General features: G+C 42.3%; 2 long non-coding RNA genes across 2 annotated transcripts in view; one reads left to right on the forward strand and one right to left on the reverse strand.

Moving 5' to 3' along the window:
- LOC308458549 overlaps positions 1-26,158 on the reverse strand; it is a 436,164-nt gene extending 410,006 nt beyond the window's left edge. The window contains exon 1 of the long non-coding RNA XR_013977546.1: positions 26,147-26,158. This is a non-coding gene — a long non-coding RNA (uncharacterized lncRNA). The remainder of the gene's footprint in view (positions 1-26,146) is intronic.
- LOC308458556 lies at positions 2,536-17,495 on the forward strand. Its single transcript, XR_013977553.1, has 3 exons — positions 2,536-2,715; positions 16,188-16,278; positions 17,342-17,495. It is a non-coding gene; the product is annotated as an uncharacterized lncRNA (long non-coding RNA).
- Positions 26,159-27,699: the final 1,541 nt, after the last annotated feature.

Here is a 27,699-nt window from a genome sequence, read left to right on the forward strand (position 1 = left end):
CTATGAGTCTGGGGGCCTCATTGGCTATGGACCAAACTACAGTTTTCTTACTGTGAAACATATAGCTACATCTTAGATTTGTGCTATCTTACAGGTACAGAGGATCATTTCAGCATTTCAGTAAAAGATAAAAGGTAAAGGACCCCTGGTCGGTTAAGTCCAGTCAAAGGTGACTATGGGGTTGCTGCACTTATCTCTCTTTCAGGCCGAGGGAGCCAGCGTTTGTCCACAGACCACTTTTCGGGTCATGGGGCCAGAATGTGCGGAAACGCTGTCTACCTTCCTGCCACGGCGGTACCTATTCAGCTACTTGCACTGGTGTGATTTTGAACTGCTAGGTTGGCAGGAGCTGGGACAGAGCAATGGGAGCTCACCCCGTCATGGGGATTTGAACCGTCGACCTTCTGATCAGCAAGCCCTCTGCTTATACCAATTTATCTCACAATGAGATAAGTTATGTTTACATCAGTGCCAAAATGTGGCTAACGTCCTTACCTCCTCTGCACCATGGTGAAAGATATCAATGCTAAATGGCACTTTTAAATTTCCAATGAACCTCTGTGGAGTGTGGCACTTCCAAAAGAGTTGCTTGTGTGTTCACTGGTCACTGTTTAGTGAGAGAGCATCTGCTTCACACACACAAGGTCTCAGGATCAATCTCTGGCTTCTCTAAGTAAGGGCTGCCTGAAATCCTGGAGAGTCACTGCCAGCCACTGAATAATAGAATCATAGAGTTGAAAGGGGACATGAGGGTCATCTAGTCCAACCCCCTGCAATGCAAGAATCTTTTGCCCAACATGGGGCAATACTCAGTGTAGACAATATTGAACTGGATGACTATATACTTGGGTGCACACAGATAAGACAACCTTTAATAATGGCTAGCAGGCTTAAAAATTGTTGTTGTTGTTGTTTTTAAATAGTAATAGTTGGCATATTCTAGAAGTGTATCAAGTAAGCAAAGACAATTATACAATCCCATACACATGGGTGTGTTTGCGTTCCAATTTGGACACAAATATATTGTGCTTTGGGCAATGTGCCTCCGGTTTAGTTTTCATTCTGAGTCTCTTTACCAGTTTTTGGAAAGGCTTCCCAACGCAAATGGCCAGCCAGGTATGAAAACAATGAAACAAACCTGGATGAACTATGCACATAGAGTGGATTCCAAACAGGCTCAGAAGCCCTGAAGCAACCAGCAACCATTCCATTTGGATGTGTGCCATTGCACAGAGTTTGAGAAACTCTATCAGCAGGAAATGAACTGGAAAATTTCTAAACAACTGCTTTGAAGGCATTTGATCAATGACGGCATGCATGCAGGCCTCAAGGAGAGAAGTTTAACACTGGGAAATTACCCTTTGTGTAACAGGATGTCAGGGGGGCCAACTGGCCTAGGACAGACCAACACTTTTCATCTTGATTGCAGTATGTGGGCTTGACAAGGCATGTGATCCTCACCTCCTCCTCAAGCTAGTGAGCCCCACCTGGGCTGTGGATCCTTGCTTGCCTTAGCCTCCTAGAGCGTTCCTCCTACTGCTCCCTATGCCTCAGAGCCCACCTTGTTGTGGCCTGAAACCAGTGGCTGTGAGGCCTGGCAGACCACAGTTACAACATCCTGAAGAAGAAAGGCTTGAGGGAGACCCTGTTGCTGTGCTTATTTTTTGGCAAAAATATCCCAATGGAATATTTGCTACACTTTTGCAAATCATTTTAATCAGAAACATTTATTCACATCTCCCTCACAGTAAACACTCCTTTAAAGGTGAGATGCTAGAGTGGCCGGACGTGTGTGGCCAACAACCATAACCATAACTTCAAGGGCAACTACTGTAATGCCATCTGACTCTCCTTGAAAATGGCAGGGAAGTAGAGTTGTTGCTGGAATGTTGGTGGGCGCTGATGTTTATTGGCCCTGGTTCTATGACTCTGTCAACCGCTTTAAGATGCAGATATTACCCGTTTAGTTAGGCTTAGTTAGGGTTGTCATACGGAATTTCCCGGACCTAGCTGGCAACTGGCTGTCGGAAACAGTGTCTGGGTGGAAATTGCTGAAATGTCTGGGGAAATCTGGATGTATGGTAACCCCTGTCAGCAGTGTTTTTTTTGGTGATTTCCCTTAAAAATAGCTCAAAAAATTCATTTTTTTGTTGAGCTTTTGCAAAAATAAAAATAAAAAATTGTGCAGTGTGGGTACTGAGCTCCCAAAACAATTTTTTGTGGGTGCTCAGGCACCCAGAGCCCACTTTAGTTGGCGTCCCTGCAGGAGGTTATTAACATGAAGAAAGGATAGAGCCACATATATGATTTTGGTATAGCTCCCTTGTGCTTTTGGTACAAAATGCAAAAGGTTCAGTTTTTACAGTGGGGTGCTACATTTTCTATCCCACAAAGAACACTTTTTGATACATGCACAATTCAAGATTTGCTACTTCATTTTTAAACACGCAGTTTGTGTGGGCTGATTCAATGAAGCCTAAAAGGACAGGTATAATCCCTGATGCAGATCATTAGATATGTCTGTCCTCAGCTGCTTGGCTTGGCTGGCTCAGCTCACAGATGATGCTGGAGAGAAGTTGGCACTGGCTGAACTCCTCTTTAGCTGGAGTGGCTTACTGTGAAAGCAAAATCAACGGGGTGGATCTGTTAGTCATTCATCCAATATGAAGCAGATGAAAAACAAAGTGGCTGAAGCTGGACTGACACCATCAGATGGTGAGTCGTGGTTTTATTCGGGGCCTACAGATGTTTTTCTCAGCAAAAAGAAAGCACAGGGAATGTGTGTTGTCTATGATATTTGTCTAAGTAGTGGCCAGTGAGGTGGAGTGATCTTGCTCACTTGGCTCCAAGAGGTCACTGTCAATAACTGCGCGGGGTGGGCACAGGGGTGGGCCCAATCCACTTCTCTCTCTGCAGCACACAGCAGCCAGAGTGGTGGATTGGCAGCACAAGTACACCGTGCCAACCTGCTTCCTGCCTCACCCCACTCCCTCTCTGTTACCAGTTATGATCACCATGTTGGGAAGCCAAGTGAGCAACACCACCCTGCCAGCTGCTACTGGAAGTCCAAGTTCAAAATGGCTGCAGTTCTAATACTCATTCCCCTAGGCTGCAATCCTTTACTCACTTAACTGGGTTGTATAAACACCGACAACTGGGAAACACTGGCCTACGAGTGCTCCGATTGGAGAACAGTCTTTAACAAACGTGTCATGGACTTTGAAGACGCTCAAACTCAGGATGAAAGGGAGAAATGTGCTAAGAGGAAGGCATGTTTGGCAAACCCTCACCCTGATCAACTCCTGCCTGGAAACCAATGTCCACACTGTGGAAGGATGTGTGGATCCAGAATTGGCCTCCACAGTAACTTACGGACTCACTGTTAAGATCGTGTTCATGGAAGGATGTGGGGTTTGCCCATTCCGTGTGATTATGTTTGTACGGGGTGTGTGTGTAAATGGTTAATGTAGAAAAAGTTGAGCATAGTGGTTGTGACAGTTAGAGTGAGAGACATGGATAGAACTGAAAGAGAAGAGTATGACAGTGTGAGATAGTGCCACATCTAGTTAAGGGCGCGCATTTGAGAAACCGTTCAGAACATATTTAAAATTTGTTTGTTCTTCAATAAACTTTAATCTTCGTTGTTGACTTTACAACCTGACTGAGACACAGCATTTCACCAGAAGAAACCTGGTTGGTGGCAGTGGAAGAATAAAGCAGTGGTGTACAGGTCAATAGTCCATGAAATGACCAGGGGCTCTGTACGAACGCCACAAAGACAATCTTACTTGGCTACGAGTGATCGTCAAAAAAGAAGCAGATTAACTGGATGATGATGATGATGATGATGATGATATTTAATTTATGAATTGCTCGCATGAGACATCCCAAACTGGATGTAATCCCAAGTGAAACCAACATAACTTCTGAGTCGACATGTCTAGGATTGCATGGTTAGTGGGCAAATGCATGAAATGTATACTTACCTGGCTGAGTAGGGATTTGAACCCTGGTTTCCCAGGTCCTAGTCCAACACTCTAACCACTAACACCACACTGGCTAATACATACCCACACCCCATAGTCATCGGTGTATGTTCCAAACTCTTGCTATTCGGCTAAGTAGATATCATTCTATTTTTCTCTCTTATCCCCCTTTTACTTGCTCCCTTCCCAACCCCTATGTACATTCCTGATCTTTTGAAGAATATGGTTTCAAAAAGCTTTTATTTGAAAGGTGAATTAAGCCAGCTGAAATATCAATTCAGCTCATCAAACCTTTTCCTTGTTCGGATAAAAGCTGTGTGTATGATCTTTAAATGTTACAGCTATTGTCGAACACAAAGAGAAAAGTATGAGAGAGTTTCTTCTTTTGTTCCCGATGTCTATTTGTCAGTGGCTTTAAGAACAGACAATGGCTTAATTTAGGTTGGATTTGGCAGCTGCTGCCTTTTGGGAAAGCCCTTAGAACAAATAGGTGTGCAAAATGCAAAAAAATGTGACAAGAAAGCAGTTTGCATTTTAACTCCTTGTTCTCCTAGCTGTCATACGTTTCCATTTTTGTAAGGGAAATTCCCTTATTCTGAATAGGATTCCTCGCAAGAAAAGGGAAAAGTTGACAGCTATGAAGATGCCCTGAATCAATTTCATGGTGAATCTTGAGGAAGGTTTGCAGACTGGCTTGGAACCATGTGGGGCCACTTCCAGGCTTACAACCAGGCTGTGTTCACAAGGGAGTGCCATTTTTGTGATTGAACACCTCCACATGGATGGAAGTAGCAGATTTTGTCAGCTGAGCAATACAGAAAAAATATCAGCCACAATATGGAAACCTGAGCAGTCATGATGGTCAGGTCCAAAGATGCAAACCTTGAATATGGCATGTAAAAATATTGCAGAAACAACATGCAGATGATGGGAGGTATTTGCCATCGGAATAGAGCCTTACTGCGAAGACTGTGAGTTGGTCAGCGTGCACTGATCTACACACATAAAACAAATTTACACATAGGCATCTTCCAAAAACCCATCGTGTTTATGGAAGACAATCTTACTCGGCTACGAGTGATCGCCAGAGAAGAAAGACATAGGCTCAGTTTGTAGATATGTGCAAAGAAACCATATATTATAAAGACACCACAGTCTCCACTGTTACTATGCCAGCATGGTGTAGTGGTTAAGAGCGGTGGACTCATAATCAGGTGAACCGGGTTCGCTTCCCTGCTCCTCCACATGCAACTGCTGGGTGACCTTGGGCTAGTCATACTTCTTTAAAGTCTCTCAGCCCCCCTCACCTCACAGAGTGTTTGTTGTGGGGGGGGAAAGGAAAAGAGATTGTTGGCCGCTTTGAGACTCCTTAAGGGAAGTGAAAGGCAGGATATCAAGTCCAAACTCTTCTCTCCTTCTTCTTCTTCTTCCTCCTCCTCCTCCTCCTCTTCTTCTCCTTCTCCTTCTCCTCTCATTCCAAGGAAACTGAATCCTGCATAAGCACCTGGAATGCCTGGGATCTTGTGCCACTTGGAGACAGAGGTGACATGCAACTGTATGAATAACATCATATCTAGGCCTGCCTTTAATTTCTGCATATGTGGAAAAAGTGAAAAAGACTATCTATGGGAACTCTTTTAAAACTTTTTAAAGTTAGATCCTGATTCTTAACAGATACTGTTTGTATCTTTCCTGTGATAAAGCCCACTACTATGAGCATTTCCTACATTTTTATCCTTCTCAATATAGCTATGAACTCCCAAATTGTTGCTAATTTCCCAAGAACAGATCATAGATATAAAAGCCAATCAAATCCAAAACTAGCACGGGGGATGCCTCTCGTTTGTTAGCAATACAAAACAGCAAAGAAAAGCAAACAATGTTATGTGCCTGTTATCTTGTCAAAAATAATTGGCTCATTAATCCTGGCTATACAAATGTAATTATATTACGAAGGTCAAATACAATAATTTACTTCTGAATGCGCTTCATGTTAAGCACAGCCGCACATACATTCTAGTATGAAAATAATCAACAGTAACATTAACACCTTGAGTTATTTGGCTGAAATGATGAGAGATAAAGAGAAACCGAAAAAAGAAAACAAAAAGACCACAATTACTGCACACACATGCACGTGCATGCACACACACTACAAGTATTTGCTCTGTGGTTTTATTTTTGGATTTTAATGAACAGTTGTACCTGTTTTGACTATTATATTTTTGTAACTGGCCCTGGGACCATTTGGTGAAGAATGGGCTATAAGTACACACAATACATTTTTTTAAAATACATAAATAAAACTTTTTTATTCTATGACTTCTATGATTCTATGACTAGATGAGCACTGGCCTGGTCATAGAATCATAGAACTGTAGAGTTGGAAGAGACCCAAGGATTATCTAGTCCAACCCCTCTGCGATGCAAGAATCTCAGCTACAGCATCCATGACAGATGACCATCCAACCTCTGCTTAAAAACCTCCAAGGAAGGAGAATCCACAACCTCCCAAGGGAGACCATTCCACTCTCCAACAGCTCTTGCTATCAGAAAGTTCTTCCTGATGTTTATCTGGAATCTACTTGGAATATCCTTTCTTGTAACTTGAAGCCATTGGTTCAAGTCCTACCCTCCAGAGCAGGAGAAAACAAGCTTGTTTGCTCTTCCGTGTGACAGCCCTTGAGATATTTGAAGATGGCTCTCATGTCTCCTCTCAGTCTCCTCTTTTCCAGGCTAAACATATCCAGCTCCTTCAACTGTTCCTCATCAGGCTTGGTTTCCAGCGCCTTCATCATCTTGGTTGCTCTCCTCTGCACATGTTCCAGTTTGTCAACATCCTTCTTCGGTTGTGGTGCCCAGATCCAGCATGCTTTGCTTATGTGAACTGAAGTGTAACTTCAAGACCCCTACTCTTTTCTTCTTCTGGTTCTTTTAATCTTTAAACAGGTCTTAGACCAGACAGCCTTTCATACAGGCAATCTCTTCATAGAAACAGCCAGCCAGCCACTGATGGTGTAGTGGTTAAGAGTGGTGGACTTGTAATCTGGTGAACAGGGTTCGCTTCCCCGCTCCTCCACATGCAGCTGCTGGATGCCTTTGGGCTAGTCACACTTCTCTGAAGTCTCTCAGCCCCACTCACCTCACAGAGTGTTTGTTGTGGGGGAGGAAGGGAAAGGAGATTAAAGGAGATTGTTAGCCGCTTTGAGACTCCTTAAGGGGAGTGAAAGGTTGAGTATCAAGTCCAAACAACAACAACAACTCCTCTTCTTCTTCTTCTTCTTCTTCTTCTTCTTCTTCTTCTTCTTCCAGAAGAATGATTTATGTAAAGTAGGACATCTGGCCACTCTAATAAAAGGACTGCAGATTTGCGGGTTAGTCCTATGCAATAAGTCACCCAATTTCTGAGTCGAGATGCCAAACAGTAATAGGTTTCAGAGTTAGTCAGGTGGATTGTTTTATATGAAAATATTATTTTCAAAGAGCAGTTGCCCAGAGCCTGCAAGGGAGATACACAGAAAAAGAGAGGCTTATGCATGTAAAACACATGGAATGGTCAATGGACTCCCTAAGAAAATCTGCATGCTCCTTTGGCTGTCAAAGGAAGTCTCCACCCACTCTTAAACTCAGGACTATGGGTTCAAGCCCATTGGGCAAACGATTCCTGCATTGGAGTGGGGTTGGACTAGATGACCCTCACGGTCTCTTCCAACTGTCCAGTTCTATGATTCTATGACTGAATTAATATCTAGGGCTCTATTTGTTGTGTCCAACTAACCTGCATGTCACCGGAGCCAGATCGCCAGAACAAATTTGTCACCCTGCTTTAAAAACCAATTTTTTAAGAAAAGAAACTTCATGCAAAAGATGCTCTTTTTTCTTATAAGTGCATCCATAATAGTGAATCAACTCCTGCAAAGGCACCGAAGCATAAAAATGAAAGACAATAAATCTGGAGTAAAAAGAACACTATGCAAAGTCAGGCCAGTTTTTTCCTCTCTCTCCCATAGAGGTATTTTATTCATGGGAAAGAATCTTTCAATTCACTCAAAGCTGATACAAATTTATGGAACCTTGAGCAGTGCTAAAATACCAATCTTTTCAGCTGAAGGACTTAGCTGAAGGTATTGTCTACTATTAAAAAGAAGAAGAAAAAATAAAAGAAGCTGATGATGTCATGGGTCTTCCGTAGCAACAGCTCCTAGAACAATAAAGACTCTATCTGCTTTGGAAACTAGCAAATGTGTTTAGTCTGAAGCAGAGAATTAAGGTCCCACTTGTCGAACCTCAGAAATTTTCAATTTGGTCTCCTTCCAGATTAAAAACAGACCAGCTGAAAAATAAAGTGAACTGGAATAATTTGCCATCAGTTCTTAATATAATGACTGATTTCCCACTCTGTATCCAGTAAGCAGCCAGGCAATGGGTTTGAACTAAGGCCAGGTGGAAGTAGGCCAAGCATGTTAAATTTAAGACCTTTCACAACTCCCTGCAGAAACTGTGCAAATAATGTAGCCGAAGTGCTTTCTATGTACTGTGTAACTGAACTCTTTTGGCATTCTGATGAATTTTGTGCCTTTATTCTGCTGTACTGCGCAGTTTAAGAAATAAACTGAATAGAGCAGCTAATTTTCTCAGTCAAGGAACAGGGCCTAGATGCAAATGTTCCTTTATTCATTTTAATTTTAGATCAGGATCGAAACTGAAACTGTGGTATCTGTGTGTCATGGGCAAACTGATAGTTAAACATGATTGTTGTTTGCCTAGAAGTTCCTACGACAAGCAATGCAAAACTATAATGAAAATTTAGCTTACAACCACTACCAACACCCGTAACAGAAGACTCTTTCGACACCTTTATGGATACATGGTGTTGGTACATATTCATTTGACATCCAGCCTTCCCGCAGAATATGAATTGCTAAAGAGGCGACTTTTGAGGTTGAATAAGGAAATGAATCTTATCCAATTATTACATGCTTCCCTCATTAGTCATTCCAGATATGGCGCCATTAATGTTGTCAAACTTCCAGTGAAGAAGGGAATGCCAAGACTGACATGCTGGATATTTCATATGCCAACTGAAACCTCAGCCTGCCAGGTGGAACTAATATGTTAAACAGATAATTACATTGGAAATGGAAATGTTTTAATGACCAATTCAAAACTATCCATCTTCCACTTTGGACTTTATTAAAAATTTGCACTTGAATGGTTGTGGGAAAGTTGAAAGGGGTTGCAGCGTTTTGCTTGGTTTGGGATTTTTCTGTATTCGATTGGGGAGGGAAGGGTAACTAAATCTTACACTACCATTTAATAGGTAGGTGTTTAGCTACAAAGAAGGAAAAGAAAGAATATCAGTGGGTTGAGGACTGACCAGGTTATTTAGTTACTGTCAGAACCTGGGAGGTCCACAATTCTGAATGGAATGTAAAGATACATTTTTTATAATAGTGTAGCCAATCTGCAAACAAGCTTAATTCAAATGTTCCTGCCAGTAGCTGCCAGTGGGTCTTGCTGGAAAGAAGGTAAGTCCTTTCTTGGAGGTCATGAAAGGAGAAATCCCAAACTGTGATTGTATGACCCGACCATAATCAAGCAACATGGGTTTACCTGAAGAGTCAGTCCAGTGAAATATAGGGATTCTGTGTTCCTCCAAAATAAAATATTTGCATCTCTAGAGAGTCAACTTTAGACACACTCCTATGTGTATTTACTGAGAAATAAGTTCCGTTGAATTCAATCAGCCTGTCTCCCAGATGGGAGGCTGAGTACCAGTTGCAAAGGAAAATTGGGCATCTTCGCTTATGAAAGCTGTGCAGAAGAGATTATCTCAGCAGGTCCAGCTTTTTCAGCACTGCCACAAGTCTTTCTTAGTATAACCATCAAAAATATAGGATTCCTGTCCTCCTTTGCAGTCAGTCTTGCTCAGTGTGCAGCATTTGAGGACAATCTGAAAGCAAATGCGCAGGTTAAATCATCGTCGTTTTGCTGATTTGCTCTTTTCTCACAGAGTGCGAAGCAGCATTAGAAGGGAATGGCTTTCTGTGCTGCAATACTGGATTAATGAAACACATAATTACGATTATTGATTGACGAGTTCAAACCTTCCTGTCTGAGGGTGGCGGGGTGGGGGACAGGCGGTTGCTTTTCAAGTGCACATGAGATGAACCTGAACTGTGCAACAGGGGACTTTTCATCGTTAGAAGGTTTTAAGCAGAGGCAAGAATGGTCACTGAGCAGGTCTGCTGTAGGAGTTGATTTACTCCATTTGCAGCGGGTTGGGCTAGATGAACTTTGAGGTGCCTTTTATTATTTGCATCTTAGATCTCCCAAGTATAACAACTGTTTTCCCCAATTTTTTATAGTAAACAATGTTTCAAGGGTGCTGTTGAGTGTGCAGCTGCAACATTTTTTCACTTTCAGTATGACTATTTTGCACAGAATTCCTTTTGAAGCATCCCTTTTCAACAACAACAATGACAATCTAGTATTAAGTTCAGTAAATGCCAATTTACACACACACACACACACACACACACACACACACGTGCTCCTGATACACTCTCCTCTGAAAGACACTGCAGGTATAGGCTTGCAGGCTGCCTATTCTAGTCTTGCTAGCTAGCTGCAGAAAACCTGACCCTGTCATTGCTCAGAACTGCATTTCATGACACAAAGCCAAGCTGTTACTCACCCAGTGTCCTGATTTACATTTCCCAACACCAAAGAAAATGCAGATCATGTTTCAAAGCTATCTGGGCACGCACATTTGTCTAAAGGTTACCTTCAGGTCAAGAACGAAACCTGGCAAAGGGAGGTGGATAAACTTAAAAATAAATTAAGGGTAAGGAAAATTGTGAGACATAAGCTTTTATTGTTCCTTTGCCAGACAAAACTGTAATAGAGTTTATATTAATCTGCTGTGAGAAATGGCCAGCTGCTACATCTTTTTGCAGAACAAAAATAACTATTGCATTATTTGCCCCATCCAGTGAAAGTGGAAGAGCTCTTTGTTGGAAATTCTTTAATGTAAAATAACTCGGGATCGCTGTACACAAAAGAAGCTTCTTGCACAGCTATCGCTTCTGTGTGGAACTGAGATCGGGAAGATGGGACACAGGATTCGCATCAGCCCAAGTCGGCGTGGCCAATGGTCAGGAATGATGGGAATTCTGGTCTAACAACACTGGTGTAGGCTTATTCTGTTCATATATCATAACTCTTTGTCTCATCGCCAGTCGGGTTTCCTGCCATGTCTACACATGGCAACAAAGATGTATGTGCTAGTCATGTGCAATGGTACACACAACAGTGATAGGCATCTTGTATGGAGCAGACGTTGGCTTAAAGGAGGAAAACTCTGGCACCCAGAGTGGCTCACATGGTGTGCACGCAGGGGCGGGGTGAGCACCCAAGGGGGGTGTCGCAGTGATGTCACCCCCCCCTCAGGGATGACACCTGGGGTGGACCGCCCCCACCGCCCCCTTCCTCCACCATTTCTCTGACCACCATCCTATTCACACCTCTCTGGGAGTAAACCCCTAGAATACCATTGGCTGCATAGATATCACAAGTGGGAAGTGGGAACTGCTACGGGTGCTTCGGAATTGTAGCTCTGGGCGGGGTAAACTGCACTTACCAGGAGGAGGAGGAGGGGAGATGTGCTTTAAATGTGTGGCATGTAGGCAGCCTGAGTAATCACGCATAGGTTTGGACTGTCAGTTTTTTAATATTGTGAGAAAAAGCACTCAGAACCATGAGTCCAAGAGTCATCAGATCTATCTGCATAACCAGGCACCTTTAAGGGTGGGAAATTACAGAACTGTATTGCATTCTTCCTTCTGCTTACATAGCTATTTGCTTTCAATATCCGCTAGTAGCGATCACTATTGGAGCATGTATCTCTGCTCTTCAGAAGGTTTACGCTCCCTCTGAAGGAGGGGGAAATGTGGCAGTAATAATAATAAAGCCTCACTTTTGAAAAAAGTTAGACAGTCCAGCAGCTGATAGCAAACCATTGCTTTCTTCCAATGTTTCTGCTTTTAGGGAAATCTAACAAAATTGTAACTTGTGGGCTCTGGAAGCTATTATAATATTAGGCTCAAAAAATCTACTTGTATTTGTGACGCTACAGATTTTTACAAAGAGTCTATTCTTGTTTTCCAGCTAGTTGGAAACTTAGGCTCAAGTGATTTGAATACATATGAACTGCTCATGAGTTTAACCTACCAGCCAGCCCCTCACTCACCAAGCTCCATGGTGGTCCCTCATTTGACATTCGTGCATCCCAACCAATCAGGGAGTCCTGGCCAATCAGGGTTTCCAACTGAGTGGAGAAGTCCTATGCACACATAGCTAGCTGCATTTGAATGGGCTATGGGTGGGCTGCTATTCACTGAGTATGTGAGAGGCTTAATCAGAACACCTTTAAAAATGCAGGAAGAGACAAGCTATTTTGCATCTTTTCCCGAAGCAGTTCTAAAATATGCCCATCCACTGACTGTAGGTGTTTCTATTTTGACAGGAGGCATTTAGAAGCAAAAAGAAGGTAAGGGGTGTTGTGTGTGTGCTTGAGAATCTTTGAGGCTTTTTGGAATGCAGGCATGTGCATTCCATGAGAAGCAAAATGGAGCCATTAGTTCCATTGTTACCAGAATTAAACATCACAGATGTTTCTTAAATGTTCTCAGATTGCTGCCATTGCTGCACAGCTTTTCAGCTGTATCCTGTAGTTTTCCAGAGCGAAATCCCTCCTCTCCAAATGTTCTATTAAAATAACACATGAAAATAAATGAAACATATCATTACTTTTACAATGGACTAATTGTAGTCTTTCAAGCCAGAGACAGGGAGCTATTTAAATCATAGTTCTCTTTCAAATGTCAATGTAGGCTTTAAAGAGAGAAACAAAAATAAACCCCCATCCCCTCTCTGTTGCCAGCTTCTTTCTGCAAAAAAAAAGAGAGAGAAAGTAGTACCTCTGTCTTTATCTCCCCATGTGTTCCCCTATAGGTGTCATTTAGGCTAAGTATAACAGCTGCTAATAATGAACAGCTGAGTCGTGAATGGGGCAGGGCAGTTTATTTCAAGAGTTGGGACCCAGCTGAGTTGGTCACATTCCTCACAGGCTGGGCATGCTGAGCCCAGCCCAAGGAAAGCACGACAAATAGCGAGACTCTCTGTATACTCTTCCCTTATAAAGTTGTAGTTACCCCAATCGCCATACGCACAGTACTTAAGGAAGTGAATGGGGTCAGGCAGCTGTGAGAAGATAAATACAGAAGAGATAAACAAATACAGTGGGGAAAGGCAACACATTTATTCTATGACTTATATAAACAGAAATAAAAGTAATCATTACTTCTATTTGCATCTTTCAGGGGTGAGTATATGCATAGCTGTCAACTTTTCCCTTTTCTTGCAAGGAATCCTATTCGGAATAAGGGAATTTCCCTTTAAAAAACGGGAAACATTGACAGCTATGGTATACGGGACACAGGTGGCGCTGTGGGTTAAACCACAGAACCTAGGGTTTGCCGATCAGAAGGTCGGCAGTTCGAATCTCCGCAACAGGGTGAGCTCCCGTTGTTTGGTCCCTGCTCCTGCCAACCTAGCAGTTCGAAAGTATAAAGTGCAAGTAGATAAATAGGTACTGCTCCAGCAGGAAGGTAAACAGCGTTTCCATGCGCTGCTCTGGTTCGCCAGAAGCGGCTTAGTCATGCTGGCCACATGACCCAGAAGCTGTATGTCGGCTCCCTCGGCCAGTAAAGTGAGATGAGCGCCACAACCCCAGAGTCGTCCGCGACTGGACCTAACGGTCAGAGGTCCCTTTACTTTACCCTTTACCAATCCTTATGTAGCCATAATGGCATCATGCATTTTGGAAGGTTTCAGCTTGAGGAAACCCAAAGGTTTTCAAAGCTAAAAAAGAGAAAGAAAAGGGTTTTTTTGGGGGGGGGGGGGAGCAAGAAACAAAAATGTAAGAAGGGACACATAGATAGAAAACAGAAGGTAAATAATTATCTCATTTTCTGGATAGGTCCTGGGTCACAATAAGAAGCTATGCAAATGTGCCAAGGAACAAAAGTGAAAACTGCTGATATAAATCAATGAAGAAATCCAAGAATTGAATGCAGTACCAGTGTATCCAACCTATTCACGTAACCCCCCCAACAGTTTTGAAACCACATATTACCCAAACCAAATCAAACTGAAATAACATTTTCAGAAAATTCCAGGTAGTGTGATCTCTAAAATATCCAGTGTGGTCCATTTAGGCATGTGCAAAAACAAAACTTTAAAGAGCCTGCATGTTTACAAATGCTAATCCCATTTCCCACTTCAGTGTTGGTTACAACAGTTTTATACTTCCATAGGCTTCTTGTCTTTTGATCTTTGCATGAAATGGGAGATAGGTGATGAAGATAATTTTCTATATTCTGGTGGCAAAATTAACCTCTGGGAGAAATGCTTTTTGTAAACCAAAGACATGCCCTACACGGAGGAAACAAACTTCACAAGGTCATCCCTTCAGGGCTTTGACAGCAATTATGTGCTAAAAAGTAAGGACCTACAAATCCCAGCATGTTGTTTGTAGAAATCTTTTAGCACATTCCTCGTTACCTCCTATGAATCAATGCTAATCCCTTGACTTTTGTTGAGTTTGTGGAACCTGATGCCTGCAAGTCTTTACCGTCATTGGGTAACTTATATTAACTATTTGACCTAAAATGAATTATTATTTCTTTAGTCCCATTCCCCCCCCCCGTACTTCTCTGTAAGCTATGACTGACTCCTCCATGCTATGCTCATTACTTGAGCCATACTACAGAATCTCCCCTGTTCCAGGACCCCAGCACAATTTAATGTATATGTTAATTTTCTGAAGTAAATTTAAGAATATACCAATTTGGAAACAGTGGCTCATGTTTTCCTGTCCTGTCCCCTTTATAAAGATCTGAGGAATGAGATCATCACCCCACTCTTACTTACCATCCCAGGCCGCCCATCTGTGGCCACATTGTTCTTTCTTTTATCAGATCAAAATGATCAGACAACAGCAAAGGTTGCTAGGTTTATTGAGGGTGCAATGAGATTAAGGGCCACTATCTGAACAATAATCTTGGTCATTTGATTGCCCTTTTTACCCATTGTTGTCTTTTTAATTGTATATATTGTGTGTTTTATGTTGCTATGTCCGTTGGCTAATACGAATAAAGTTTATCTATCTATCTAAGCTATCATCTGTGCATGTGCAATGGTTGTCAAAGAGTGGGTACTTTTTATTTCATTTCATTTCTTCTTCTTCTTCCTCTTCCTCCTCCTCCTCTTCTTCTTCTTCTTCTTTGGCGATCACTTGTAACTGAGTAAGATTGTCTTCCATAAACATGGTTTTAACAATGAGATCATAAGTGAATGTGGAGGCCAGTTCTGGATCCACATGTCCTTCCACAGTGGGGACATTGGTTCCTGAGCAGGAGTTGATCACAGTGTGGATTTGCCAAGTGTGCCTTCCTCTTAGCACATTTCCCCCTTGCGTCCTGAGTTTGAGTGTCTTCAAAGTCCATGACACCTTTGGTAAAGGCTGTTCTCCAATTGGAGCGCTCGCAGGCCAGTGTTTCCCACTTGTTGGTATTTATACTACTTTTTTAAAATTTGCCTTGAGACACTCTTTAAACCTCTTTTGTTGACCACCAGCATTACACTTTCCATTCTTAAGTTCAGAATGGAGTAGTTGCTTTGGAAGATGATAATCAGGCATCTGCACAACATGACCAGTCCAACGAAGTTGATGTTGAAGAATCATTGCTTCAGCACTTGTGATCTTTGCTTCCTCCAGTACACTGGCATTAGTTCTCCTGTCTTCCCAAGTGATGTGTAAAATTTTCCAAGACACCATTGATGGAATCTTTCAAGGAGTTGGAGATGGCGTTTAGAAGTGGTCCATGTTTCACAAGCATACAGTAAGGTTGGTAGTATAATAGCTTACTAAGCAAGCACTTTGGTTTCCCTGTGAATGCCCCGGTCCTCAAACACTCTGCACTTCAATTGGAAAACCCCTATAAACAAAAATGATGTAATGTGTGATGCAGTTGCTATACACAGACAGCTATGTACGTCATTGCTCAATTTGTATAATTTTTCCTACTCAGAAAAGAGAGGTGTGTTTTATTAAGCATTTGTGCACACAGGTCTCAGGTGTGCATCTAGCACTGGTTATGGTGTGTGCCTGGTGGAAGGGAGGTTCAGAGTTGCAGTCCTCCAGCATCCAATGATTGCCACTGCCCAGGTAAGGATTTGTGCAGCCTGATGCCATAGCTCTAATATGCCTGGCTGAAATTGAAAGGGAGAATAAATTTTAATTGACACAAGCACGGTGGAAACATGAATTTGCTCCTTAAACTCTCATGGGTTGGTGGGGAAATTTACAGTTTTAGATCTATTTCTGTAGACAATATAAGTGCATTTAAAGAAATGTATTGCTAGGTGACTCAATAAGTCACAGTTTTCGTTGACAGAATTTCTGCTTCGAGCACGAACTGCATGTAGGATACCTCAGTCATGAAATGTGGAGCATTCCCTCTTGCCAATAAAGACAAAAGTACCTCAGGATCCTTTTTTTCTCATTGGTTCTTCTAAGATTGATATCATCTGCTCACCTTCATATTTACAATTCACATCTCTGATTTTATTGCCCTTCCCTTATGTAGAGCAATGTTTTAAATCAAATTATCCAGGCCCATGTAAAACAGATATTCAGAACCTGGACAGACTGAAGCATTTCCACATACTTACATGGATGTTGCACTAAGAAATAATGGTGAACTGAGACATTAGATTCAGATTGGATATATGAATAACTGGGGTTTCTACTATCTGAAAACATGCACCATTCTTCAGTTTTCCCTCTCCTATTCATATTGGAAGACTTGTATTTTTCTTTTTCCAGCTTTATAAATTTCCCAAACATGACATTTAACTCTGCAATGTAAAAATTCTCACTTCCTTTATCCAGAACAGAATGAAATATATCAATAAACAATATACTTTGACCTAGGTGAAGTCATTCTTGAAGACCTCTTTAAATACCCCAAAACAAAACAACCTGTGTTAAGAAAACATAAAATGCTGAGCCATAAAACTGGCTATTGAACCATAAAATCAACGGCAGATTGTACTGTATGCATCTGGGGTGAATACTGTAATAGTTACACAAGGTATTATTGACGATATGAGTGCTCCTATATAAACAGATGTAATACATAAATTTTGTGTTGATGTAGCCTTGGGACAGAAAGGCTTTGCATCAGTGTTTCATGGTTATTCATTATCATGTATTTAATTCATTTCAGATTACAAGGGTGTCTCTTCCTTGGCTTCAAAAGAGTGAGAAAGTCACTCCATCTCTAGAGTTTGCCCACGTACTTTAGACAAAAGGATGGTGTTCACCCACTTGTGATTTATATCTTAACCAATCCATTTGAGCCTCTCTCGCCTTAAAGTTGAAACAAGTGATGCACTTGTTGTAAATAATTTTTATTGGTTTTACATATAATCAATCACATTATGTAATATCATACCCTCTTATATTATCTCTTTGGCTCAACTGAGCCTAATGACTTCCTTCCCTCCTGTCTGATGGTTTACAAAATTAGACTTTACATCTGCTAATGATGTTAATTGCTTACAGTTGTCTTTCAGATATAATATAATTTCATTCCAGTCCTTTTGGAATGCTTGATCTCACTGGTTCCGGATTCTTCCTGTCAGTTTCGCAAGCTCTGCAAAGTCCATAAATTTCATCTGTCACTCTTCTTTTGTTGGTAGCTCCTGTTGTTTCCATCTTTGGGCTAAAAAAAATATTGCCGCAGTTGTTGCATATAGGAACAATTTTTAATCTTGTCTCGGTATCTCTCTACCCACTATACCCAGTAAAAAAGCTTCTGGTTTTTTAACAAAAGTGTTCTTAAACATTTTCTTTAACTCATTATATATCATTTCCCAGGAGCTTTTACCTCTTTACATGTCCACCACATATGGTAAAAGGTAGCTCCCTTATCCTTACACTTCCAACATTCATTTTTTGTTCTATACATTTTGGCCAATTTAACTGGTGTTAAATACCACCTATACATCATTTTCATAACATTTTCTTTAAGCGTACTGCATGCAGTAAAATTGAAAGGATGCCCTTGTATTGCTTGTCAGTAGCAGCAGTTTCTCTAAACACACGCACAAACACCAGCTGATTCCCATAGGGTGACTATCAGGTGCGAACCATACATACCAACATTTGGGGGGGGGGTCACAGCAGTTCCCATGGGGCCTGGTGTACGAAAACAGCAGCAGCAGCCAATGTAGTCCCCTCCAGATCTTTTTGGACTCCGGCTACCATCAGCCCCAGCCAGGATGGCCATTGGTAGGGCAGATAGATAGTCAAAGCTGGGGGGGGGGGGGAATATGGGAGAAATGTACATTGAAAATGTAGTCTATAAGAATAAAAGTAAAATTATTATAAATTAATTTGGAGGTGGTATTTAACACCAGTCAGATTAAATTAAATAAACAAGGGATATTTGGTGTTATGCTGGAAGGGATGCCAGGAAATTATGTTCACATGTAGTGGGGGAGAAAATATGAACAATTTTTCTGGCAAAGGGTGTTTAAGGAGATAACAGAAATCACTAGGTTAAAGCTGACTGAAAGTCCAGAGGTAGCGTTATTATCAATTTACGATACGGTGGAAGGTTCACAGGCTATGAAAGACTTGCTCACAAATGTATTGACAGCTTCACGAATTATTATAGCTAGGAAGTGGAAGGGGCAAACAGAATATAAAATGGAAGAATGGTTTAAAGAGGTTTGGGATATAGCTATTGATGATAAATTAACATGTGCCATTCAGGTAAGACAGGGAATACACAGCAGAAGTAATTTTGAGGAGATATGGAAGGTGTTTGTAGAATCTGTACTGTTAACATGGAAAGGGGCAAACCATCACAAGAGGTGATGAAATTTTGGGAGGTTGGATAGTTACGATGGAATGGTCTTGGTGGTGGGGTGCACATTGTTATTCTTATTTATTTATGATTATTGCTGTGTCAAAAAAATAAAGAAAAATAAAATTTATTTTTTAAAAACGATGGCCATTGGTCAGGGATTATGGGAATTGTAGTCCAACACCATCTTGGGGGGGGGGGCACCACTTTGGCTACCATTGCTGTAAAGGTTCCCTGAACGTATAATACATTGGTATTTCTGTTTTGATGTCAGATGCATTTCCATCAGTCATAAACAATAGCACCTGTTATGTACCATCTGCCATGGAATACTATTGCTGATGTAAGATCCTTCAGTAAAGTGTACTCTCCGTCATTTCTACGATAAAAATAGGGATGTTCTTTTCTACACCAGGAAGCTTCTCCTGAGTTTGATCTCGCTGCACATGTAGACGTCATATGCACATCTACATCAGTCACCATTGCAACCTCTCGGCTTAACCTACCTCATAGGATTGTTGTAAAGGGAATGTATGTGAGGGAAGGGATCACGTACAACACCTTCAACAGATAAAGGGAATTAAATAAAAAATTAGCTGTAAGCAGCCTTGAGACCCTGTCAGGGGAAAAGGCGGGATGTCGTCATCATCATCACCATCATGGAAACTGTGGAAATAATCAGGAACATACCAGAGAGTAAATCCTATTGAACTCAGAGTGTGGGATGGCAGTGTAAGTCTGCCCGGTTACCTGGGAGTAAGCTCCATTGAATACAGTGGGACTTACTTCTTAGTAGACAGTGTAAGGCTCCATTTACAATCAAGAAATAACCACTCCACGTGTTTCCTATGAAATGGTAGCTGAAGCCTTGCAATTAAAGAATATAAAGTGGTCTGGTGACATTTTCCTTCAACATTATAATAAGTCCTTCGTATGCCATCTTCTCCATTTCCTTCATTTGGTGCAGGAATCTTATTTTCAGTATAAACAGGACTCTGTTTTTACACCCACACCCACACACCGCTTTTAATTGTTTTCTGAGACATGGAGGGAAGGAAAAAGGAAAACTGGGACATTGTGGGATCACATCAGAAACCAGGAGGGCGTCTGCAATTCCAGGACTGTTCCTGGAAAATAGGGACACTTGGAGGGTCTGCAAAGGCTTCATATCCATTAATGTTTAGGGCATGTGTGTGTGTGTAACAGAAAACATGTTATTAGATTCAACAAATGTAGGCTTCTGCTGGCAAGTGCTCCATTAAATAATATGGATGTTTTCAAGTCAATGTGTGCTGTCATTGGCTGCCTCTGCTATCAAGGTGGGAGCATGGGAATGAAATTTCCAGGCTGTCCTCTCTTCATCTCAGGCAATTTATATTGTATCTTCTTGCCGATAAAGCCTACATATTAATTTTGAGTGCCCAAATAATGATCTCAGTCTCTTTTTCACATTTAGGCACTTTCCAGTTTCATCTGCATTTTTCATACACAGCTGGGTGCCTACTGTCTAAAAATGAGGGCCATAAATATTTAAAGCACTCAATTATCCTGTAAAACAGAGGAAAGGAATAGCTGAGGAGTAAGGTATGATTTATTCCTGGAGACAGTTCCATTTTAGGGAGTTTGGGAAACTGAAGGACAAATGGTTGCTTCTAAAAATGTAACTTTTGTCAGCAGGCACACACAGAAAGGTGGCAGGAAACTAAAAGTTTCGGTGTCTGTTTTCTAGGCTTGCATTGATGGGCCTATGGCATGCACGAAACAGGAAGCAACTCTTTGCCAGCCATGAGAAGCAATGGCTTGTATCCAACACTACTGTTCCTCCAGTATAGCAGACTTCCGTTTGTATAATGGAACCTTCTTCCCTTCTCCCTTCCGCTGCAGCCTTTCCGTGCCCTCAAATTCTGCACCAGAGGCTTGAAAGACCCCCTGGAACAGTTTTTTAGGCTGCATGGAGTGAGGAGAAGAGTCGTGGCATAGGAGTAGATTCATCTTTGGAGGGTCTTCATCACTACAGTGCAGCTGACAGGAGCCCAGGATCTTCCCCAGATGCCAGGGACTTAGGGCTCATCTAATTTTCTAGGCTCAGGCCTGGGCTTTCCAGGTGTGTGTCCTAGCACTTTTTTGTTTTGTTTTGTTTTGTTTTTTGCTCTGCTGCTTTCCCTCATTTTTATTTCCCAACAATACCCCAGGCATAGTGTTGCTCTGGGGCATTCTGAGGACTTAAAATACATTGGGAACATTTTGGTCTGAAGATAACCAAAGGGGAACCCAATCAGTTAAGCCCACCTGAGAAGGTTGAGAGCCACAGGCCCTCTTAAGCCTGGAGTTAGTCCTGCAATTTAAGAGAGCTATTGAAAAGCTGGAATGTGCGCAGAGGAGGGCAACCAAGATGATCAAGGGTCTGGAGAGCAAGCCTTATGAGAAACGGTTGGGTATGTTTAGCCTGTTTAAGAGGAGACTGAGAGGAGATATGATAGCCATCTTCAACTACTGAAAGGGGTGTCACATAGAAGATGGAGCCAGCTTGTTTTCTTCTGTTGCAGAGGCTAGGACCCAATCCGATGGATTCAAGTTACAAGAAAGGAGTTTCCAACTAAGCAGGAATAACTTTCTGATGGTTGGGGCATCATGACAATGGAACAGACTCCCATTAGCGGTGGTGGACTCTCTTTCCTTGGAGATTTTGAAGCAGAGGTTGGATGTCCATCTGTCATGGATGATCTAGCTGAGTTTCCTGCATTGCAGGCAGTTGGACTAGATGACCCTCGGGGTGCCTTCCAACTCTACAATTATATGATTTTATGGTTCTATGTAGCTCAATGAAGAAGTTACAATCAATGCCCAAAGATTGTGGCAAGGCCAGGAAGAACGACCCTGATCCCAAACGCTCAGTGTTTACAGTGCGTCTCCACAGGGCTTGTGTGAAAAGTACAAAGGGGTGTAGCCGTAAGTAGATAGATCATTGCCCTGATTCTAAAGAAATTATGCAAAAATCAGGGACTCTTGTTCCCCACATAAACACATTTAAAACATTACAAAAGCATGATAAAAAGATAAGGCAAGGTCTTGAAGAAATATTTCATCCAGGTATGAGGTCAGGAGCAGGGCCTTTCATGCCTCCAGCAGATCTGTATTACAGTCTCTTTACGAGGAGGCCTTTCCGGAGCTTTACGCGTCGGCTTCTGCTGCTAAGCAAAGTTGCTCTTGCCATGAAATGACTGGTTGTGAGCTCTGATTGAAGCTCCTGTCCAAAGTCGGAGCCTAAATATCAAAGAAGAGCAGCTGAAGAGCTAAACAGACGTGAGCTGATAGGGCTGGAGTCTTGACCCCTTCATTTTACTGAAACCTTTTTGAAGGTCTAAGTCTGGAGAATTGCACTTCACTTTACTTTGTGCTAATGTCTTTATATTCTTGAGGGAAGGGATCAGAATTTACTTCCACTGCCTCTGAAGGGGCATCATACATCTGAGCTGACATTTCTGTATGGATTTTTCTCTCTCTCCCATACCTGCATGCGTTTATTTAAGCCTTACCCCACCCCCACCGCCTCCTGCCTCCACAACGTTGCAGGAACATATAAACAATCCTTGAGTTTCAGAGAGCAAAAAACATGTTTAAAACACCTTGGTCATCTTGGGGAAGTACAGATGTAATTCTGCAGCAAATCAGAAGAAAAGCTACGTAAAGTATAAGGGTATGCTGGAGTGTTCAAATAAAATAAAATAAAATCTGCATTTTTTACAAAAATATCTGCCTTTTCAGCCTGGATAATTGCCTGCCAAAGTAGACATTTTGTGTGCAACTGCTGTTTCTCCTGCTGGACCTATTCCTCTCTCTTTTCCCTCTCTGCAGAAATATAGAGTTGTGCGAGGAAAACGGAAGCCCCTGCATTTAATATGCACCACTCTAACTCTTAGCTTTTCAGATGTTGGCCTTTAGAAATGCAAAGGCGGCGTGTGAAAGGAGAGCCAAACAAGGACTTTGCATTATGGTGCAATGCATAATATTGTTCACCGCGCTGTATTTCTCTTTGGGCCCCTGTAATTACCTGATGTTAAATCCGTTGCCATTTCGCGTGAGTAAGTGTAGGATGATGTGTTTTACCGTCTTCATCTTAGCTTATGTGACATTTTATTGGCAAATGTACTCATACAAAAATAATTACTTTTCTGAAACGAATGCACAGAAAATTAGAAAATCAAATATTCGAGGGATGAGCAAGCCTGCCCTCCCTCTAAAAGGGAGCTAATATATTTTACATTCTTCATGCTTACTGCTTTGGCTCATCCTGAGCATACTTCACTGTCATAACTCTTTAATGCTCTGAATTTTAACTACAGTGTTCGAGCTGTTCCACTTTACTGATGGCCTGTTATAAATGTCAGGCTGCTCCACCCTCCTTCAAGCTGAATCACTAGCCCCCTGTCAAGTGGAAGGGGGGGGGCGGGTTTGGCGGCGGCTGCAGAGGAAGCATTTCAGCAGTCCAATCAACTCCACAGGAAAATGCCACTCAGGTTCTCTTCCTCTGCAGACTCAAAGAGGAGATGCAAGGCAGAGCAGGGAATTAAGCAGAAATTAATTGGAGGGAGACAGAAGTCCAGACAAAAAGAAAACAGAAACGGTGGCATATCCCACAAAAAACGAGGTAGATATCGCCCCGGTGACAAGAGGACAAAAGAATCACACACACCCCTCTCCGTTTATCTGCTATTGTGGAAAACCGAGTTGCTTTTCGGCTCCAGCTCTGCAAGCCTAAAATACATCTATTTGGAAATAAGCTTCATTGATTTCACTGGATGTGTTTTTAGGATTACAGCCTTAGCATGCTAAAGCAGTGAGCATAACTGTTTGTTATACACTGCACATTCGGTTAACTAGAGAGGGCACCTCATTATCGACTAAAGGTGCGCATAGCTCCCTTTCAGGAGATGGCCACATTCTTCTAATTAATTTCTTAATGTGCTTAGTTAATTTTCATCCACAGCTACAGGGAGGCAGGGGGAAAGACTGGAACCTGGCTTCTTTTAAAAGCAGGCATTTTTAATTAGTAGGTGTTGCTTAAATAAACGTTTCATAAGATTAAGTTCTGCAGGAGAATGGATCTGCTTTGCTGCTTCTGGCTGAGCATCCATAGGCTTATGCGGATACTGTATCATTTACCAAGCCCTGAATCCTCATTACAGGACTCAGCAGGCAATAGAAAGTTCCTGTCCTGATAGCATTCCTGTTATCTGTTTTAATAAAAATGTAATATCCTCTTCTTTCTCCATACACTCCTAGAATGTTTAAAACCACTGATTCCACACACCCCTCCCCGAGGCTGCTAGTGGTCATCTTGTACAAAAGCTCCAAATCATATTGCTTTAATCCTTGGAGATTAGAGCAGAACAATTTCATTCTGAAGCTGGACATAGGCAACAGAAGCAAGGCTTTTTCAAAAGCATCGACATTTTATCGCAGTCAGACAGCTTGCTGTGGTCATACTCTCTTGAGGCCGAGTCTACCAAAAGACTGGTCACAGGTCTGGCGGAGAGATGTTGATTCAGATCAGTGCAATGGGACTACTATATATAAATGGGAATGAGGAATCATGTGAGCTTCCAGGTGTTTCCAGGCTACAACTCCCATCATCTCTGACCATTGAATGTACTGGCTGGGACTGATGGGAGCTGACCATCTCTGCTATAAGGAATCTTCTGCTCTTTTTTCCTACATTTTGCAGCCTTTGTTTTTGATAAGTTTGTCAGTTTGCATTTCTTGGTACAGAAAGTATTGATCTGATGTGCAGAGATCTTTCCTGTTCTAATTAATTCAAGAGGGTTCTGGAAGCTTCTCTGTGTGAAGTTTCTAGCTGACACAAAAGTTTCTATTCTGCCTAGAAACAAGCAAAAGGTTCATGATGTTTGGGTTATTCCTTCAGAGAAGCTGAGTACAGCTGGCTTAAAATGGTTCTGTTATCTCTTTCTGTCAAGGTCATGCTGACTATAAAAGTAGGGCCAGAAGGAGCCTGGGTCTTCACTTTCTCTCTCTCTTTCCTTCTGGTGTGGTGTTGTGTATATACCGTAATTTTCGCTCCAAAACACGCACTTTTTTGCTCCTAGAAAGTAAGGGAAAATGCCATGGCTGCTATCAGTCAAGCAAAGCGGGAGCCGCTTGCAGGGCTTTGCACGGCTCCAGCTTTGCTTGCTTTACAGCCAGGAGGAGGGGGAGGAGCCGAGGAGGAGGGAGGGAAGGAGAGCCATGGCAGCAAAGCGGGCAGCAGCCGCTTACACGGGAGGAGGGACAGACGGGAGCCATAGCGAGCCGCAAAAAGCGCCGCGTAGCCAGCAACAGCTGCTACAGCCTCAGCTGGCAAAGGTCCGTGCGCTCTCTAAACGGAGCAATGAGGCTGCAGAGGGACGGCAGGGCACAGGAGGGCTCTGAGCCACGAGCGCAGTGAAAACCAGTAAAAAAGTTTTTAAAAAGGCTGCTGGGGACAGGAGGGCACGGGATGAGGGAGAGGGGGAAATTACGATTCTCCCAGCGTCTCAGCTGATCCGCTGAGCAGGACTTGGGTTGCAGGGGATTCGCCATTAGCTGCGTAAGGCAGCAAAGAGGGAGACAAGGAGCAAAGTGGGAGAGGAAAGGAGCTGCTTACACTGCTGTTAGTGGCTGCTGTCCGGTTGGCTCCTTTAAAGCAACAGTGCTCTTTCCCTCCCCCCTCCCCGCTCAGCTCGCTGAAAAGCTCCTTTTCCACACACCCCACGCGAGCTCCTTCTCCCCTTAAACCCCTCTCCTGCATTATTAGCAGCATCCTTCTCTACACACCCCACACGTGTTCCTTCTCCCCTTAAACCCCTCGCCTGCATCATTAGCAGCATCCTTCTCCACACACCCCACGCGTGTTCCTTCTCCCCTTAAACCCCTCTCCTGCATTATTAGCAGCATTGTTCTCTACACACCCCAAGCGTGTTCCTTCTCCCCTTAGACCCCTCACCTGCATTATTAGCCGTATCCTTCTCCACACACCCCACGCGTGTTCCTTCTCCCCTTAAACCCCTCTCCTGCATTATTAGCAGCACCCTTCTCTTTTTTTTATAAAAAAAAAATTTATTACTTTTCCAACAATTTAAACACACACCAAAAAAAAGAAAAAAGAACAATACAATACAATACAAAAACACTACATAACACATTAAACTAACAAAACAAAACAAAAACAGTTTAAAAAACACCAAACAATTTCTATATCTTATCTTTCATTCACTTATTTCAGTGGCCTCCTCACACCTCCCTTTTTGTATTCCACTTCTGTTGATTGTTTCAGCAATTCCTTTCCATCTTCCTCTGCTTTCTATCCTTTAATTATCTTAACAAATTCTAGCCTTATTTTTCCCTTTAATACTCTATTAATCTATTTATACTTAATTCCTTATAACATTTCTACTAAAGCCATATAACTTCATTCCAACATTTTCCTAACATTCATTAATTTTACAATATTTCTGTAAATAGTCTTTAAACTTTTTCCAGTCTTCTTCCACCGACTCTTCTCCCTGGTCTCGGATTCTGCCAGTCATTTTCGCCAATTCCATATAGTCCATCAACTTCATCTGCCATTCTTCCCGAGTGGGTAAATCTTGTGTCTTCCAATACTTCACGATGAGTATTCTTGCTGTTGTTGTTGCATACATAAAAAAAGTTCTATCCTTCTTTGACTATTAGCAGCATCCTTCTCTACACACCCCATGCGTGTTCCTTTTCCCCTTAGACCCCTCGCCTGCATTATTAGCCGCATCCTTCTCCACACACCCCACGCGTGTTCCTTCTCCCCTTAAACCCCTCTCCTGCATTATTAGCAGCATCCTTCTCTACACACCCCAAGCATGTTCCTTCTCCCCTTAGACCCCTCGCCTGCATTATTAGCCGAATCCTTCTCCACACACCCCACGTGTGTTCCTTCTCCCCTTAAACCCCTCTTCTGCATCATTAGCAGCATCCTTCTCCACACACGCCACGCGTGTTCCTTCTTCCCTTAAACCCCTCTTCTGCATTATTAGCAGCATCCTTCTCCACACACCCCACGCATGTTCCTTGTCCCTTGAATGCTTTTCCTTCCCTCCCCACTTAAAACGTGGTTGCAAAGCACGGATCCACATGGATCCTCAGGATTTTTGCACTGGGTCATCCCAAGTTCACCATCAGATCACATAGCATATCCATGGCTACAGCCTGCACAAAAAAACACACACGCACCCACTGTTTCATGGGGCTGCAGTGGCGCAAAAATGTGGTTACAAAGCATGGATCCACATGGATCCTCAGGATTTTTGCATTGGGCTACCCCAAACTCACCATCAGATCACGTCTGTGGCCACAGCATGAACCACAAAAATCATACATCCACTGTTTTGTTTAGAATATTTTTTTCTTGTTTTCCTCCTCTAAAAACTATGTGCGTGTTATGGTCAGGTGCGTGTTATAGAGCGAAAAATATGGTAGTATGCTTAGTGTTAAGGTTTTTAGTCTTATTATAAGTTATTTTAAGTTTAAGTTAAGTCTGCGGCAACTGGATTTCTTATGGACGGTGCCAATCTCGAATGTATTGGATTTGTGACCATTATGCTCATTTGCCTTCAGTAGCAGTAAAGCCCTGCTAGATGAAATATTAATTGCCTCTGGTCTATTTTTGGGGAATCCTGCAATGCGTTTACGTTTGTACTCTGCTA

The sequence above is a fragment of the Podarcis pityusensis genome, assembly GCF_964106645.2.
Source record: "Podarcis pityusensis genome assembly, chromosome: 11".
Classification (NCBI taxonomy): Eukaryota; Metazoa; Chordata; class Lepidosauria; order Squamata; family Lacertidae; genus Podarcis; species Podarcis pityusensis.